Source organism: Bufo bufo, chromosome 6, assembly GCF_905171765.1.
Source record: "Bufo bufo chromosome 6, aBufBuf1.1, whole genome shotgun sequence".
NCBI lineage: Eukaryota > Metazoa > Chordata > Amphibia > Anura > Bufonidae > Bufo > Bufo bufo.
The window spans coordinates 270,487,938-270,505,349 of record NC_053394.1 but is presented as its reverse complement, the minus strand read 5'-3'; the positions used below and the strand labels follow the sequence as shown (position 1 = coordinate 270,505,349).

The following is a 17,412-nucleotide window of genomic DNA, read 5'->3' as shown; positions in this document are numbered from 1 at the left end:
AAATGTGTTATTAATGTTGAGCGAATCGAAGTGAAACAAATGGAATTTGATCCTAATTTAAGGAAAACTTTGATTCGCCAAAAATCAGAATTTCTTCTAGCTTCGTTGCAACAAATAATTTTTTTCCCTAAAATGGCGGCTACATGTGTTACAAAGTGAAAGTAAGAATCGCGCAAAGGAGATATGACCCATAATGCTGTGCAGCCAGCCAATCAGCAGATAGCCATCCACTGCGATTTCACAGCGCTATAAAAAGTCTAATCCCACCTAGTCTATGCCATTTTACTGTGAGCTAGGGAGACACGTGGCAAGTGCTAGGGGCAGTGTTTTGGCAATCTTTTAATTGTAGAATATTGGATATGGACAGTGCACGGACAAAGTGGGGAGATCCTAGGGAACGTTTTCACTCACTGTAGGGAGAGCATAGGGAGACTACAGGGACAGTGCAGGCTCTGTGTAATCGCACTGTGCATCTTGTTCCACTGCTGTGACATCCATTCTTAATTTGTTTTGTTATACATAGACTGACTGTGCATCAGACTTATTGGCAACAGTCGGTGTGATATATAGGCATATTTATATAGTTTATCTGCTGGGCCATTTATTCCTAATATGTTCTGTTATACATGGACTGACTGTGCATCAGGCTTAGTCTCAACAGCCGGTCTAATATATAGACGCGTGTACCTAGGTAATCTGCTGCGCTATTTATAATTAATCTGTTCAGTTATACATAGACGTACAGTGAATCAGACTCATTGTCAATAGGCGGTGTAATACTGTATATAGGCGCATTTTTCTAGTCTATCTGCTGCACCATTTATACTTAGTCTGTTACATTACTGATTTAGTTAATGTACACTATGGCCAACAGACAGTTGCTTGGGCCCTAAAAAGGAACTGGCAGTGGCAAAAATGTTGCTGTAGCCGGCACAAGTAGCAGCAGAAGAAGGGGTGGTGGCAGCAGCAGCCACAGCAACAGGCCAGAGCTGTCACTGTCATCCAGCGATCGTGTTTTGACCAACAATCCAGCTGTACTGGAATGGACTCTCTCTTCAACATCATCTCAGGTGACAACAGATACACACAGCCAGAAATCGGTGAGTTCCTTTGACACCACACTTAGTTGTCATGGCCCAGGAACAACCTCTGTGCCCTCACCTATCCTGCAAAAGTTTATTTTTATTTTTTTTGCTGCTCCTTTTGCTCGGAAAGTTATGAATGCTGCCATCTTTGCTCCTTTTTTCAGTGAGGACGAGCTTAGTTGGGACAGTCAGCAGCTACAGGCCAGCACAGACTTAGAGAAGAGGTCTGCTGTATCCTCCCTTAGCTGTGCAACCAGTGATGATGACAGGCGAGTGGCAGCTTGTGTTGCGAGCGGTCATGGACATGAGATTAGTGAGGATGACATAAGTGAAAAAACAGACATTAGTGGATGATGATGATGATGTAGCGATCGCATATTGGAGCCGGGTGAAGAGGGGGCATCATAATCATCATCAGGGGGTGAAGGTGGCAGGAGGCCCGTGAGACAGCAGTAGGGTGGCAGCATGCTGATGAGCCAGCTGGGTGAAAGAAGTGGGAGAGCTGGAGCCAAACACTCCTGCGGTAGACCGTCTGCTAATCGGGAGCCTACCTACCAGGAAACAACTAGCGGTACACGGGTTCATAAAGGCAGCGGCAGGCGGTCAGCAGGGAATGTTGGGGGTAAAATTCCATACAGCACAGAAGCTGAACGTGCACCTGGCCACATTGCTGGTACTACATTTCCTCCCTTTCCATATTGTGGACTCTGAACATTTCAGAGAACTGATGGCTTGTACCCACCCAAGCTGGAGAGTCCTAAGCTGTCATTACTTCTCTAAAAGAAACTGTAACAGCCCTCCACACGTATGTTGAGCAGAAGGTGGGCCAGTCTTTGAGCCTGTCAGTGTCTGGTACAGTTCATGCCAGCGCTGACATGTGAAGCAGTAACTATGGCCAAGGACAATATACACTCACCTTAAGAATTATTAGGAACACCATACTAATTCGGTGTTGGACCCCCTTTTGCCTTCAGAACTGCCTTAATTCTACGTGGCATTGATTCAACAAGGTGCTGATAGCATTCTTTAGAAATGTTGGCCCATATTGATAGGATAGCATCTTGCAGTTGATGGAGATTTGAGGGATGCACATCCAGGGCATGAAGCTCCTGTTCCACCACATCCCAAAGATGCTCTATTGGGTTGAGATCTGGTGACTGTGGGGGCCATTTTAGTACAGTGAACTCATTGTCATGTTCAAGAAACCAATTTGAAATGATTCGAGCTTTGTGACATGGTGCATTATACTGCTGGAAGTAGCCATCAGAGGATGGATACATGTTCTCATTCTGTTTACGCCAAATTCAGACTCTACCATTTGAATGTCTCAACAGAAATCGAGACTCATCAGATCAGGCAACATTTTTCCAGTCTTCAACAGTCCAATTTTGTGAGCTCGTGCAAATTGTAGCCTCTTTTTCCTATTTGTAGTGGAGATGAGTGGTACCTGGTGGGGTCTTCTGCTGTTGTAGCCCATCCGCCTCAAGGTTGTGCGTGTTGTGGCTTCACAAATGCTTTGCTGCATACCTCGGTTGCAACGAGTGGTTATTTCAGTCAACGTTGCTCTTCTATCAGCTTGAATCAGTCGGCCCATTCTCCTCTGACCTCTAGCATCCACAAGGCATTTTTAGCCACAGGACTGCCGCATACTGGATGTTTTTCCCTTTTCACACCATTCTTTGTAAACCCTAGAAATGGTTGTGCGTGAAAATCCCAGTAACTGAGCAGATTGTGAAATACTCAGACCGGCCCGTCTGGCACCAACAACCATGCCACGCTCAAAATTGCTTAAATCACCTTTCTTTCCCATTCTGACATTCAGTTTGGAGTTTAGGAGATTGTCTTGACCAGGACCACACACCTAAATGCATTGAAGCACCTGCCATGTGATTTGGTTGACTAGATAATTGCATTAATGAGAAATAGAACAGGTGTTCCTAATAATTCTTTAGGTGAGTGTATGTCCTTTACAGCCCACTGGATAAATGTGTTTCTGGCCCAGGCACACCAACAACTTTGCCAGGTGATGGCAATGCTGCCTCCACATTGTAATCATGGGATTTCTACACCAATATCCTCCTCTGCCTCCTCATTCTCCACCTTGTCCTCAGCATCCACTGTAGGCACAGTTCAGAGTGGTCCTCCAGCATACCACCTATGCAAAGCATGGCATTGTCACATGGTTTTGCATGGGCAAATGGAGTCACACTGGGGAAGAACTGCTCTGTGTCATCAACCAATAAATTGAATCCTGGCTGTCTTCTCGCAAACTGAAGATAGGAACCATAGTCACCAATAATGGGAAGAACATTCTGTCTCCGCTGCATCAAGGAGGGCTGACCCATGCGCCCTGCATGGCACATGTCTTCAATCTGGTTGTCACCCAGTTCCTGAAGTCTGAAACTGTGCATGCACTTCAGCCACTCTTACCATGCAAAACCCGCCCTCCTTGAGCTGAAAAGGCAGAATTGTGTGCCCCGAAATCGTCTTATATGTGATGTTTCCGCATGTTGGAACTCCACCCTCCACATGTTGGACTGACTGTATGAGCAGAGGAAACCCCTGACCGATTTCTTGATAATGCAGATGGACAGGACTACTCCCGGTGTAACTTTGACATTAGGCAGTGGCAGCTTGTGCGTGACACCTGCCATTTGCTCAGGCCCTTTGAGGAGGCCACTTTATTTGTCAGTCAACAGGACTACGGGATAAATGATGTCATTCCACTCCTTCACGTCCTGGAGGAGATGTTGATAAATCTGACTAGCAAGGGGACAGTAGTCGTGGTGACTACATCTCACAGCCACCTGAGCCCTGTGGAAGCTGATTTGGCACAGGACAGGAGGAGGACGAGGTGGAAGAGGACATAAATGCCCAGGAAGGAGAGTAGCAGGAGTAGCATGAGAAGCTAGAGGGTGACGATGCAGATGACTCTGACAGACCGTGGCAGTATGCAGTGGAGATGGCTGCACAGTATGCTTGTGTAGTGATAGCTGCATTATCACCATTCAGCAGAGGGATAACCACTGGCTCTCCACTATGTTGGACCCTCACTACCGTTCCAAAATGGGGTCCTTTTTTACACCTTCTGAGAGGGAAGAAGAACTGAATTGCTATCTAGACATCCTTTGTAGTTTATTGGTCACTGCCTACGCACCCTATTGCCCACCCTCACGAAGGATTAACCAGGCGGATCCTCTGAGCTCATGCTCCACTGCCATGACTGCTGGAGGGGAGGGGGGGCAGGAGCAGAACCACCTCCATCAGCAGCAACTAGAGTCTTAAGTCTCTAAGTACTTTTCTTCACCCGCCTGCTAAAGAAACCACCCAGCAGCAGCACATGGAGCAGAACCTGAACAAGCAGCTGGTGGCATACTTGGACAGCTCTCAGTCACCTCAGATCCAAGATCCCCTGGACTGCTGGGCAGCCAAACTTGAATCGGGGCCGCAACTGGCAGAGTTTGCCCTAGGCAAGCTTTTCTGACCGGCCAATATTGGGGCATCAGAGCGGGTGTGCCCTGGGTGGCATAGTTACCAAAGAGAACTCACCTTTCAACACAAAATGTTGAGAGACTAACCTTTATAAAGATAAATCAGGCCTGCATCAACCAGGATTTCCAGGCTCCAGTGCCTGATACAACAGACTAGATCATTCTGGAAGACTACTTAGATGTGACTGTAGTATGCAGCCACACCAGAACATTGCAACAAATTGCTTGTTACTTCTGCCCACGTCCTGCTGCCACTATTCTGATGCTGTCATTGGCCTGATGCCACACGCCTGTTGCCTCTACTGCTATCTGCCTCTACTGTGATCTGCCACCAGCTTGTGCTGTTACTGCCACTGTTGCCCCCCTTTCCCCACTCTGTTTCAGGGCCACTATTGTGACACTTCATGCTGTTGCTACCCTCACCTCTCTGTTACGGGGACACTATTTGGACTCTTCATGCTGTTGCCACACTCACCAGTCTGTTACGGGCCACTGGTGTCTCTGTTTGGCCATGTTGACATCACTGTTTATTTTTCCATTCTTCTGATCCCTCTGAAGGGCTGTCGTTTGAGCGTCCAGAAGGCCTCTATCACACGGTCGGTATTTTGCATCAGGATTTGATCATGATTTAGAAGCCAACAGCAGAAGTGGGTCCAAAACAAAGAGGACATGTAAATATTTCCATCATATGGTATCTCTGTTTTGTACCCACTCCTGTTTTTGCCTTACCAATACTGATTAAATGCTCACCAAATACTGATGGTGTGAAGGTGGATGTTCAAACTACAGGATCCACTTTTTTTGGCCTGTTCTTCTCATGGATCAGAAGAACAGAAAAATAAACAGTGATGTGAACACAACCTTACTGCTGACACCCTCCACACTGCCAGGGGGCCACGCCGATGAATTAGAGCTGATGCTAACATTGACTTGTAAGGAGGAGTTCACACTTCTGTTATTTGGTTATTTATTTCCAATACTTATTGTGAGGCAAATTCAGGAGCCAAGCCTACTCTTGGATTAGGTATCATGACCCACACCTGCTTTGAGCTGACAATTACTGACCAAATAAGTGAAGTGTGAACTAAGCCTAATAGTGATGCACAGTCATCTCTAGTTATTATAGGCACAGTGTAATGCATTTAGAACTATAAGTAGTATTTTATTTCTGTATATTCAGGTCCAAGGAAACCCTTCAAACCTATCTGCATCTTTTTGGCAGACTCACAATACACAACGATTGACAAAAAGCTAAATTTTTTATCATTTATTTAGTGTAACCTAAGACTTATCCCTTCTATACACTGATGACATACTTCTGGACAGCAATACACTGTACCTGAAGAATGACTCAACCAAATCTCTGAAGTCCTATTATTAGATGTCGTCAAATATTCACTGGTAACAGAAGAAGAGGTCACTGACCAAACTGAACTTTTGAAACATTCACTCCTGTGAGCTGGATTAGGCCTTATTCACACAGTCATTGATTTCGATAATTGATTTTAAGCCTAAATGATGTCCGGATCTACACTCAGAACAAGTGTAAATCCTTCTCTTATACCTTATCTCTGTATAGGCTCCAATCCTAGTTTTGGCTCACAATCTCTGATGGAAATCACTGACCAAAACACTTATGTGTGAATAAGGTCTTAGGTTCCTCTTCTGCATATCTGCAGCTGCATGCAAACATTGCATATTTGGGTCAGTTTATACACTGCAGGCACCATACATTTTACATTACCACAGGGACTAAAAGAACGGTCACCCTCTCAGAGCATCGCTGTACAGAGCACTCTGTGCAATCTATAAAGCCAGCCGTATTACAGGGATTTTCTGAGACCAACACATTGATGGCTCATCCATAGGATAGGTCACCGATATGATATTGATGCGAGAATGGCTCCTGATGACCCTCATCAGCTGTTAGCGGCAGACGCAGATTCTGGAACTAAAAAGTCTACGGAGCCATTTTTGGGTATTCAAGTGAATAGGAGTCGTGCTGCAGTATGCAAGAATGGCCACTACACAATATATGGCGCTATGGTGTTCGCTAACATTGTTTGTTTATTTCCAAAACCTGTGGCTGTTGCAAGCAGCTGAATAGTGGAGACCCCAATAATCTCATATTGTTGACCTATCCAATGAAAAAATAATATATTAGTGTCTGAAAACCCCTTTAAAATATTGTATATGCATTAATATATGGTTATGACTGTAATCTAATTCTTCATTGTCAGAAGATTAAAAGGGGTTGGTCATTTTCTGGTTACTGTTACCCAATGTGTATGTAAGATTAATACATGGTACTTGGTATTATACATGGCATTATAGACTTTGTTAATATTTTGTACCGTTTTATATTTCATAAGCCATGCCCCATTGATCGGAAATCCTTTTGTGACCAGACACGTCACAGCCTTCTCCATTGAAACTCACTGATCCTACACTAGATTCCTGATGGCACAAGTGCAGATGGCTGGCACAGTGGGGAAATTTACTAATCCTGTCTATGGGTGCTTGAAAAGAACAATTTTTCTGACCTATCTTAAGGTGAATGGGACAAGCAATTGTAACTAAACCGCGCCACCCCTGCAAAGGAGACAGCACGCAGGCAATTTTAAAGCAGAAGCAGCACCAGCATGATCACTACTACCTCTTCAAACAGCTTATCGACAGGGGTGCCAGCAGTGGGACTCCTTGTCGATCTGATATTGATGACCTATGCCTAGGGCGTGGCGATGGGGGCAGCCAGCGCACGTGTCCTGGTGCAGAGGCTTGGGTGCACACCTGGGCAATTGACATGCTGGGCTCCAGCGCTCCACAGCAGGCCACACATCGCGCTGCTGACTTATGAGGGGAGTGGTGAAAGCTCAGGAATCGGCCTCCTTCACAGCCAGAAACGCAATGTGTGTGACCGCATCTGCTGCTGCTGGGAACAGTGGAAGTGCCCAATCATCAGGGAAATGGGTGAGTATTCAGTGTTTTTTTAAATGAAGCTGGAGGGGGCACTGGGAGGACATAACTACTGTGAGTGGGGCACAAAGAGAACATAACTACAGTAACCAGCCACAAGGAGGACATAATTACTGTGAGGGGCCATAAGGAGGACATAACTACTGTGAAGGGTCCAACACCCGGGATCCCCTACGATCTGATGTTTGAGAATGCAGTGGCACTTGCAGTAGCACCACGGCTTCTCTCTGGTCATCAAGCACAGTGTCATACATTGTATAGCAGCTGTGCTTGGTATTGCAGCCCAGCCCCATTCACTTTAGGCCTCATGCACACGACTGTATGTATTTTGCAATTCGCAAAAAAACGGACCCGCAAAAAATACGGATGACGTCTGTGTGCATTCCGTATTATGCGGAACGGAACAGCTGGCCCCTAATAGAACAGTCCTATCCTTGTCAGTAATGCGGACAATAATAGGACATGTTCTATTTTTTTCCCGGAATGGAAATACGGACAAAAGGAAACGTTTTTTTGCGGACCCATTGAAATGAAGGGTTCTGCCTACGGTCCACAAAAAAAAAGGAACGGACACAGAAAGAAAATACGTTTGTGTGAATGAGGCATTAATGAGGCTGAGTTGCATCTAGGCCATGTGACTGATGAACGTGACATCACACAGCCTAGAAAAAGGTGGAGAAGGCCGCAGCCCTTTTGTGAGTGTCGTTGCCTTCTCAAACAGCTGATCGGCAAGTCGGACTCCCATAGATCAGATACTGATGACCCAGAGAATAGGTCATCAATAAAATAAAGTTTTGGAAAACCCGTTTAAACCACTGCACAACTTCTTTAATGGGTATCTTGAGATGAGAGATTTTCTACACATTATTGTAGAGACTATTGTCCATGATGAGAAAATTGCAAAGCACGGCACCCCCCAGCTCAGTTGTTTGAAGAGGAGGCTATACTCTATGCGAGAGCTGCTTCCTGTTGACTATACTACTCGTCTTCTCCTCTGGAGAGGTGGCATAGTGTAATTACAAGTACTCGCTCCATTTAAGTAAATAGAACGAGTACTTGTCATTACACTCACTTCCGTGAGGACAGGCAGTGTGATGAAGAGGAAGCAAGAGCTGGCATGCAGCGCTGCCTCTTTAAACAGCTGGTTGACGGAGGAGCTGGGTGTCGGCCTCCGCTGATCCGATATTAATGACCTATCCTGAGTATATTTCAATATATGGCCTGCACAACCCCTTTAATGTGGGCCATTGTGTTTGAATGGGGGAAGCCGAGTAAAGTGTCTGGCCCTACGACCCTCTTTCAGTAGCCATCTCAGTGAGGTTAGAAGAGAAGATGTGCCAATCAAGAGGATGTGTCTTTTCATATATGCACAGAACATTAACAAAAACTACTGTATATTAGTGCTATATAGTAATTTTACATACACATATTGATAACAGTGGTCAGAAAATGGCCAACCACTTTAAAGGGAACCGGTCACCATTACTATGCTACCCTCACTGAGGGCACCATAGTATAGTGACAGCTCCACTAGCCTAAAATTCTGTATTTTTTCCCTACTGACTGGGAGAACCTCACAGCGCTCACCAGCAGTGATGGCCAGTTCACATTGTTCGCCCGCGAACATATGCGGGCTGCCATCTTTTTTCACAAGTCCGGCGAGGCACAGGTAAGCCCTTACCTGTGCCTGTGCCACGAGCCAGTCTGAAAACAAATGCGGTCACTGGGAGCAGGCAGTTCCGAATACAGCCCGATGAAGGCCCCCGGTGGCTGTTCTCGGAACTGCCTGCTCCCGCTGACCGCACTTGTTTTCAGACCGGCTCGCGCACAGGCACAGGTAAGGGCTTACCTGTGCCTTGCCGGACTTGTGAAAAAAGATGGCAGCCCGCATATGTTCTTGGGCTAACAATGCGAACTGGCCATCACTGCTCACCAGTGCTGTGAGAAAAGATAAGTCCAATGAGACTTGTGGTCCTGTCCTTCCCCACCTGTTGCCTGTCATGGGTAGGCGGCAGGGGAGGGGGGGGGCACAAGTCTCATCGGACTCCGCTCACCTCACACTTGTATGAGCTACTGAATTTTAGCACAGTAATGATAGCCTGCTGATGTCATTATACTGTGCTCCCTCAGTGCAGGCAGCATAGTAGAGGTGACAGGTTCCCTTTAAGTATTAATCCTGGACATACCTTCCTCCTATTAAGGCCTCTTTCACACTACAGTATGTCCATTTCAGTGTTTTGCGTTCCGTTTTTAACGGATCCGTTGTTCCGTTTTTTGGTTCCGTTGTGTTTCCGTTTCCGTTCCGTTGTTCCGTTCCGTTTTTCCGTATGGCATATACAGTATACAGTAATTACATTGGAAAAATTGGGCTGGCCATAACATTTTCAATAGATGGTTCAGAAAAAACGGAACGGAAACGGAAGACATACGGATGCATTTCCGTATGTAATCCGTTTTTTTTGCGGACCCATTGACTTGAATGGAGCCACGGACCGTGATTTGCGGACAAACATAGGACATGTTCTATCTTTCCACGGAACGGAAAAACGGAAATACGGAAACGGAATGCATACGGAACACTTTCCGTTTTTTTGCGGACCCATTGAAATGAATGGTTCCGTATACGGACCGTATACGGACCGCAAAAAACGGACCGCAAAACGGAAAAAAAAAACGGTAGTGTGAAAGAGGCCTTAGGCCGAATGCACACGGCCGTGGAACACGGACGTGAGCGGTCCGTGGTATCCCGACCTGGCATCCTGCTGACAGCAGAAGCGCACGGTGTCATTGTTCGCTATGATGTATTAATACGAGTGTATTACTGTACTGCAGTGGCGGCACGAATCGCACAGCGTCATAGCAACCAATGACGCCGTGCACTCCTGCTGTCAGCAGGATGCCAGGCCGGGATACCACGGACCGCTCACGTCCGTGTTCCACGGCCTTGTGCATTCGGCCTAATGATCAGCATCAGACGCATCTTTTCAAGACTATCCATCAACTTCAGAAGGAAAGAAGAAATAATTTAAAACACCTCTCGTGCCAAAGACTTTCAGACAGCTTTTATGTCTGTGCCATGGCAAATGTACCACCTGTGGGATGCCCAGTGACTATTGTGCAAGGGTTCTTTTAATCTGAATATTCTCATCACTGTTAGGCCTAGTTCACACAATCGTATGGCTTTTATAGTTTTTTGCGGTCCATTTTTCACTGATCCGTTGTTCCGTTTTTGAGTTCCGTTGTGTTTCCGTTTCCTTTCCGTTTTTCCGTTCTGTTTTTCCGTATGCCATGTACAGTATACAGTAATTACATAGAAAAAATTGGGCTGGGCATAACATTTTCAATAGATGGTTCAGCAAAAACGGAACGGATACGGAAGACATATGGAAGCATTTCCGTATGTGTTCCGTTTTTTTTTGCGGACCCATTGACTTGAATGGAGCCATGGAACGTGATTTGCAGCCAAATATAGGACATGTTCTATCTTTTAACGGAACGGAAAAATGGAAATACTGAAACGGAATGCTTACGGAACACATTCCGTTTTTAATGCGAAACCATTGAAATGAACGGTCCGTATACGGAACACAAAAAAACGGCCCGTACACTCGCAAAAAAAAACGATCGTGTGAACTAGGCCTTAATCTCAAATCAGACAGGAGAGCTTTAGTGGAGCTTTACTTTTTAAAGACTGATGTTTCAGAAGACTGGTTTATCCTGTCTTGCATTTACGCACATGGTGCACGCCCGCTGGAGTAAACCGTATACAGTACCAAACAATGACATGTTGTAACTGGACATTTCTGTAGTAAATCACATTCATTACACCCCACCCACTCACTCCCTTCCCTTTTTTTTTACACAAAAACTTTTAGATTGGTTTAAAAATATTGTCAGGGAGTCTTCTAATTTTCACAAATCTCCCCTTTTGTGTTTCAGATTTCTGTCAGTGAATTAGCCGAGAGGCACTACTAGTACTGATTGAAGAGATCCAACTGGTGTGTGGAGACTAACTTACAAGTAGTGTTGAGCGAACTTGTGTTTTAAGTTCGGCGTCTAAAGTTCGGGTTCGGGTAATGGCATTATGGATTCTAAATTCCGTTATGGTCCGTGGTAGCGGAATCCATAACGCGATTCTTCGATAACCCGAACTTTAGACGCCGAACTTAAAACACAAGTTCGCTCAACACTACTTACAAGCAATGCTCCATGGGGAAAAAAACTATTCAAAGTATGTAAATTAGTTTTAGTTTGGCCAAATCAGACAACCATCTAGACAGTTGTACCTGGTTTTTGCCCCTTGTCGGTACAGAGCACGGTACCGGTTGGAGAAAATTAATGTTTCTATTTAGACGTTGAAGACCTATACAGAAGGCCTCACAAATAATGAAGTTGTGTGGAGGTAGTATAGTGACACTTAGGCCCCTTTCACACGGGCGAGTATTCCGCGCGGATGCGATGCGTGAGGTGAATGCATTGCACCCGCACTGAATACCGACCCATTCATTTCTATGGGGCTGTTCACATGAGCAGTGATTTTCACGCATCACTTGTGCGTTGCGTGAAAATCGCAGCATGCTCTATATTCTGCGTTTTTCACGCAACGCAGGCCCCATAGAAGTGAATGGGGTTGCGTGAAAATCGCAAGCATCCGCAAGCAAGTGCGGATGCGGTGCGATTTTCACGCATGGTTGCTAGGTGACAGTCTATTCACTGTATTATTTTCCCTTATAACATGGTTATAAGGGAAAATAATAGCATTCTGAATACAGAATGCTTAGTAGGTGATCAATTGAGGGTTAAAAAAAAATAATAATTAACTCACCTTCTTCTCTTGTTCGCGTAGTTCCCGGTCTCTTTCTTTACTTCTTAAAAGATGAACTACCGGCTAGGCCCTGTGGTGACGTCAGATCACATGCTCCAATCACATGGTACATCACCACGGTGATGTGCCATGTGATTGGAGCATGTGATCTGACGTCACCAAAGGTCCTTTAGCCCACAGCTCATCATTAAAGAAGTAAAGAAGAGACCGGGAACTACGCGAACAAGAGGAGAAGGTGAGTTAATATTATATTTTTTTTTTAATCCTCAATTGATCACCTACTAAGCCTACTGTATTCAGAATGCTATTATTTTCCCTTATAACCATGTTATAAGGGAAAATAATAACATCTACACAACACCTAACCCAAGCCCGAAATTCTGTGAAAAAGTTCAGGTTTGGGTACCAAACATGTGCGATTTTTCTCACGCGAGTGCAAAACGCATTACAATGTTTTGCACTCGCGTGGAAAATCGCGGGTGTTCCCGGAACGCACCCGCACATTTTCCCGCAACGCCCGTGTGAAAGAGGCCTTAGAATCCACAGGGACTCCTCAGGGATGCAGCTGCATATGGCATACCTCTGTATGTGATACTGTATTAGAGCTCATGCACACAATGGTTTTGGTCCACATCTGATCTGCAAAAAACGTGACACACTCATCTCAATAAGTAAGGGCGGGTTTGCATTAGCGTTATAGAATTCCATTTTAGGTTTCGTTATAACAGAGTTATAACAGAATATAACTACCTAGGGAATACTCTAGGGAAGAATATCTCTGTAAGGCCTCATGCACACGACCGTAGCCGTTTATGCGGTCTGCAAATCGCAGATTTACAAAACAAGGATACAGGCCATGAACAGACTTTTTTTTTTTCACTCCTTCACAAATGTCCTATCCTTGTCTGTAAAACGGAACGGACTAAGGGCGGGTTTGCATTATAATTATAATAGAGTTATAGCGGAATATAGCAGAATTTTAGGATGGAATGCAAAATGGAAGCCTTCCGTTTTGCTCATTTCTAATATATGTGTATGGGGACATGTCGACAGGACAGTTTTTTCCGTCATGTATAACTGAACCAAACGGAACTGATATGTGTCCCCATAGAAATGTATTAGGGCGGAGCAAAGCGGAATGCCTCTTAAAGGCTTCCGTCTTGCATTCTGTCCTAAAATCCTGTTTTATTCCGCTATAACTCTATTATATCGGAACCTATAACGGAGTTCCGTTTTGCAGACAAGGATAGGACAATTGTGAAGGAGTGAAAAAAATGTCTGCAGGCTCACGGACGGTATCTGTGTTTTGCAGATCCACGATTTGCAGACCGCATAAACGGCTACGGTCATGTGCATGAGGCCTTACAGAGATATTCTCCCCTAGAGCATCTGGGGTCCTGTGGTGGTTATATTCCGTTATAACAGAACCTATAATGGAATTCTATCGCTGTGATGCTGGAGGATCAGCCAAAGTTATGTAAAGGTCCAAGCCTTACATAACTTTGGCGCTTCCTCCAGCAGGCTGTGCAAAAGACTTAAATCTAGACCAGCTCCCTTGCTGGCGTAGATTAAAGCCATTTTCCACGCCAAAAAATGTCACGTCAAAATGAGCTGAGCCTTTTGGCCCGCCCACGCCATGCGTCCTTTTCTCGCCACTTCAGCGGGGTAAAGTTGCAGATTTTGCTGCAAAAAAATCTTTGGCTTTAATACGCCACGGTGGTGTATATCAGTTAATAAATGTCCGCCCTAGTCTATTTTTTTGCGGAATTAACATACTGATGCGGAGGGCACATGGATGATTGACGTGCTTTCAGCATCCGTATGTCTGTTTTGCAAAAGAACAGAACATGTCCTATACTTCGCTGCAAAATGTGGACCACGGACCCATGGAAGTCACTAGGTCCACAAAAAATGCAGATGCAACAAGGACCATATCCATATTTTGCAGATCCGCAATTTGCAGACAGCGAAATGGATACGGTTGTGTGCATTGTGCCTAAATGTCAGTTTTGGCTATAAAAATTTTGCAGCTATTACGTATCATCGTCAAGATGTATGCATGATGTATAAAGCGCACGTTTATTCCCCCTTAACTGTCACACACTTTTGTACTGATTATTAACTCCTTACAATAGTGTCAGACACTTGTATTGGTCAGAATGATTACTGTGATCATAGTAGCGGAACAGCATAATAAATACTTTTAACTACTTTTCCGAACACAGCTTTCTAGACAGAGTTTTCTCCCCATCCACATTTATCATGCATTCATGTAGAGCAGGGGTAGGCAACCTCAACGCCCAGCATGCATACTTCCTCTGCTCCTCTCAGAAATGAATGGAGCATGCTGGGGATTGTAGTTTCACAACAGCTGGAGTGCCCAAGGTTGCTGAACCCTGAGATGTCTGTGCTGTAATGACTAGGTTTATACATGACGGGAGCTGCTGTAGCTCGTATACACTGTGGGCACCATGCCAGGCTCAGCACATACAGTACTTACCGGTAGAGTGCACACCCCCAGCTTCTGCTCTCTTCTACACTGAATGAGCAGGGACAGCTGCTGCACCATGTGCCACCCCCGCCCACCAATCAGAGGCCAGCATTACCGGGGCGGACCTAATAGGGACAGAAACTTCCTTATTGTTCTCAGGCAGCATGTTGGGTACGATCTCCTAGCTTACAACCAAGCAAACAGGCGTAATTAGCAAACTTTGAGACATGGGAGAGATGAAGTATAATGAAAAGATCTGCACCTGTCCTAGGTTTTTGACCCACACGTCGTTTTTGCTCACAATAACTGATGGAAATCACTGATCAAATAACTGCAGTGTGAATATAGCCTTAGTTTCCCATATCAACCAATCAGATTCCACCTTTCATTTTTCAGAGCTCCTTTGGAAACAAAGCCAGAATCTGATTTGTTGCAATTAATCTGCTTTCTTTCTTTCTTTGTTTTCAAATGATTTTTATTAGATTTTTCAAGATATTATCATACATAACAATGAATCCAAATTATGTTTAAAGTAGTAATGTGTAAAAAAAATTACAAGATTTTACATTGCACTAGAGTAATGGTGAATATACATGCAACGTTAAGATGAAGCGAAAATTTTTTACAGTTTCAAGTTACAATATAAAATATATGAAATTAGTTCAAAGTACATCATAAACACAATGACACAAGTTGTGTCCAAAATGTTGTTTTGCTTTCTTGCTTTCTTTTTTTTTTTTTTCTTCTTTACTTTCCTTCTTTACTTCAATGAGCATGTTTGGTCCAGATTACAACCAAAGTACAAAGTAGTGCATGTCTCAGATTATTTTATTTTTTTCACTGTCAGTAAAAAAAATACTGGTGCGTAAAAAAAAAAAAAAAAACATTAAAATCAATGGTTACACATGCTGTCTGCGGAAAACTGAAATGTCAACAAGGCTTTATCATAAATGAAGTAAAATGCAGATTGCCCCTGTGAGGAATGTGGAAATTATGATTTAATGTCAGCCATGATTTTAATTTGATTCAACTTTATTGTCAGTACACAGGAATAAATACAGGGTAACGAAATGCAGCCATCTGCTGTCAGATAGCAGAGAACTCTGCAGCTAATTTAACAGGAAAAACCTCTCTGTAGGGGGTCTCAACCATTGCCCAGATCAATCAGATCCATCAAATATCATGGAACCGGCGATTCATAAGGTATTATGAATCGCCCGTCCATCACAGGCATAAGTCAGTTATATATCTGTGACCCCGGGGCCAAGACGGACAGGCCCCTGGTCGGGCCAAGACGGACAGGCCCCTGGTCGTAGGTTGGTAGTAGGGTGCCAGGAAGGGGAGTTACACAGATCTCCCCACAGAAACCTAGTAATGGCACCATGTTTGGGCTCTCCCTGTAGCCGGAACCCAGATGGATCCGTTGGTCCCAGAACCATCTCCCTATGACCTTCTGGTCTGGAGCTATGAGCCCTAATGGGTTTTATGTGTCATTGGGCTGCCAGGACCAGCAGGGAGGGGGGACCCCTCCCAGAGGCAGGGAGGGGAGGGTCCGACTACAGTTGAAAATGGCCAGGCAAGCAGAGTCCAGCGCCTTTCTCAGTAGGGGGGGTCACGTAGTGTAACATGTTTGTATGGACCGTGGACAAACTGCTGACATCACTGTTCCCATCTGACTACAGCCAAACCTTACAGCAACACATTATTCATCACCACCCAAAGGACTACTGGTAACTGACCCTTTTCTGTTTAACCCTGGTTGTACCACATCATCTGTATTTGCAACCTCAGACTACTGTATATATTCTCTGTGTGTATAGTGTTATATCTAGTGAGCCCTTAAGGCAATTAAATGCATAATTTAATCTTGTGCTGTTCTGGTATCTCAATCCACGAATTCCCACTTCCGTGTTTCGGCATAGTTATAAGCTACTGCGGGTTAGTTTCTCACCCTATATAATCCCGTTAGCGGACCGGGCTTATATCAAACAACAAACTGGTGGCAGTCTACCCGGACTGAGAAAGCGCTGTTTCACTGGGGCAGTGAAAAGGCTCTCTCAGCTTGTGGCCTCTCTGTGCCCGCTGGACAGGACAGGAGGCGTCTGTGTAAACTGTACCAAGCGGACCTTACATACTCCCAGGAAGGGCGAACGTCATGTCTTGGTAACCAGTGACTATACCGTATCTCGTGAGCTCAACATGGTTGACGTCAGGCGGAGCCGTGAGGTGCAGTATTCGTCACAGCCCCCTTTTAATGCCAAAACAATGCATAAGAGAAATGATAAATAATATCCCATATATATTGCTATATGTTCCAGCAGTGGACTGCATAGCTAATTCGCTATATGTTACTGAAAATCCTAGAGGTGCTCTGGGTTGAATATATATTTGTACAGTAGGTGTTTCAGCGGGACTATGGATTTTGTACCTGTAAGATTTTTTTAAGTTAGAGATGGGTGAATGAGTTTATAACTAAAATGGGTTCGTACACCATACAAACCTAAAGCTTTTCAGGTTTGCTTCAGACAAATCCAGTAAAATGGC

The 17,412-nt window shown here is 44.7% G+C and overlaps 1 protein-coding gene across 1 annotated transcript in view; it reads right to left on the bottom strand.

Annotated features, from left to right (window-relative positions):
- The window catches only part of LRRC20 (leucine rich repeat containing 20), an 801,757-nt gene extending 786,807 nt beyond the window's left edge, over positions 1 to 14,950 (bottom strand). The window contains exon 1 of the mRNA XM_040434913.1: positions 14,878 to 14,950. The gene's annotated coding sequence lies outside the window, so the exon portion shown is untranslated. The remainder of the gene's footprint in view (positions 1 to 14,877) is intronic.
- Positions 14,951 to 17,412: the final 2,462 nt, after the last annotated feature.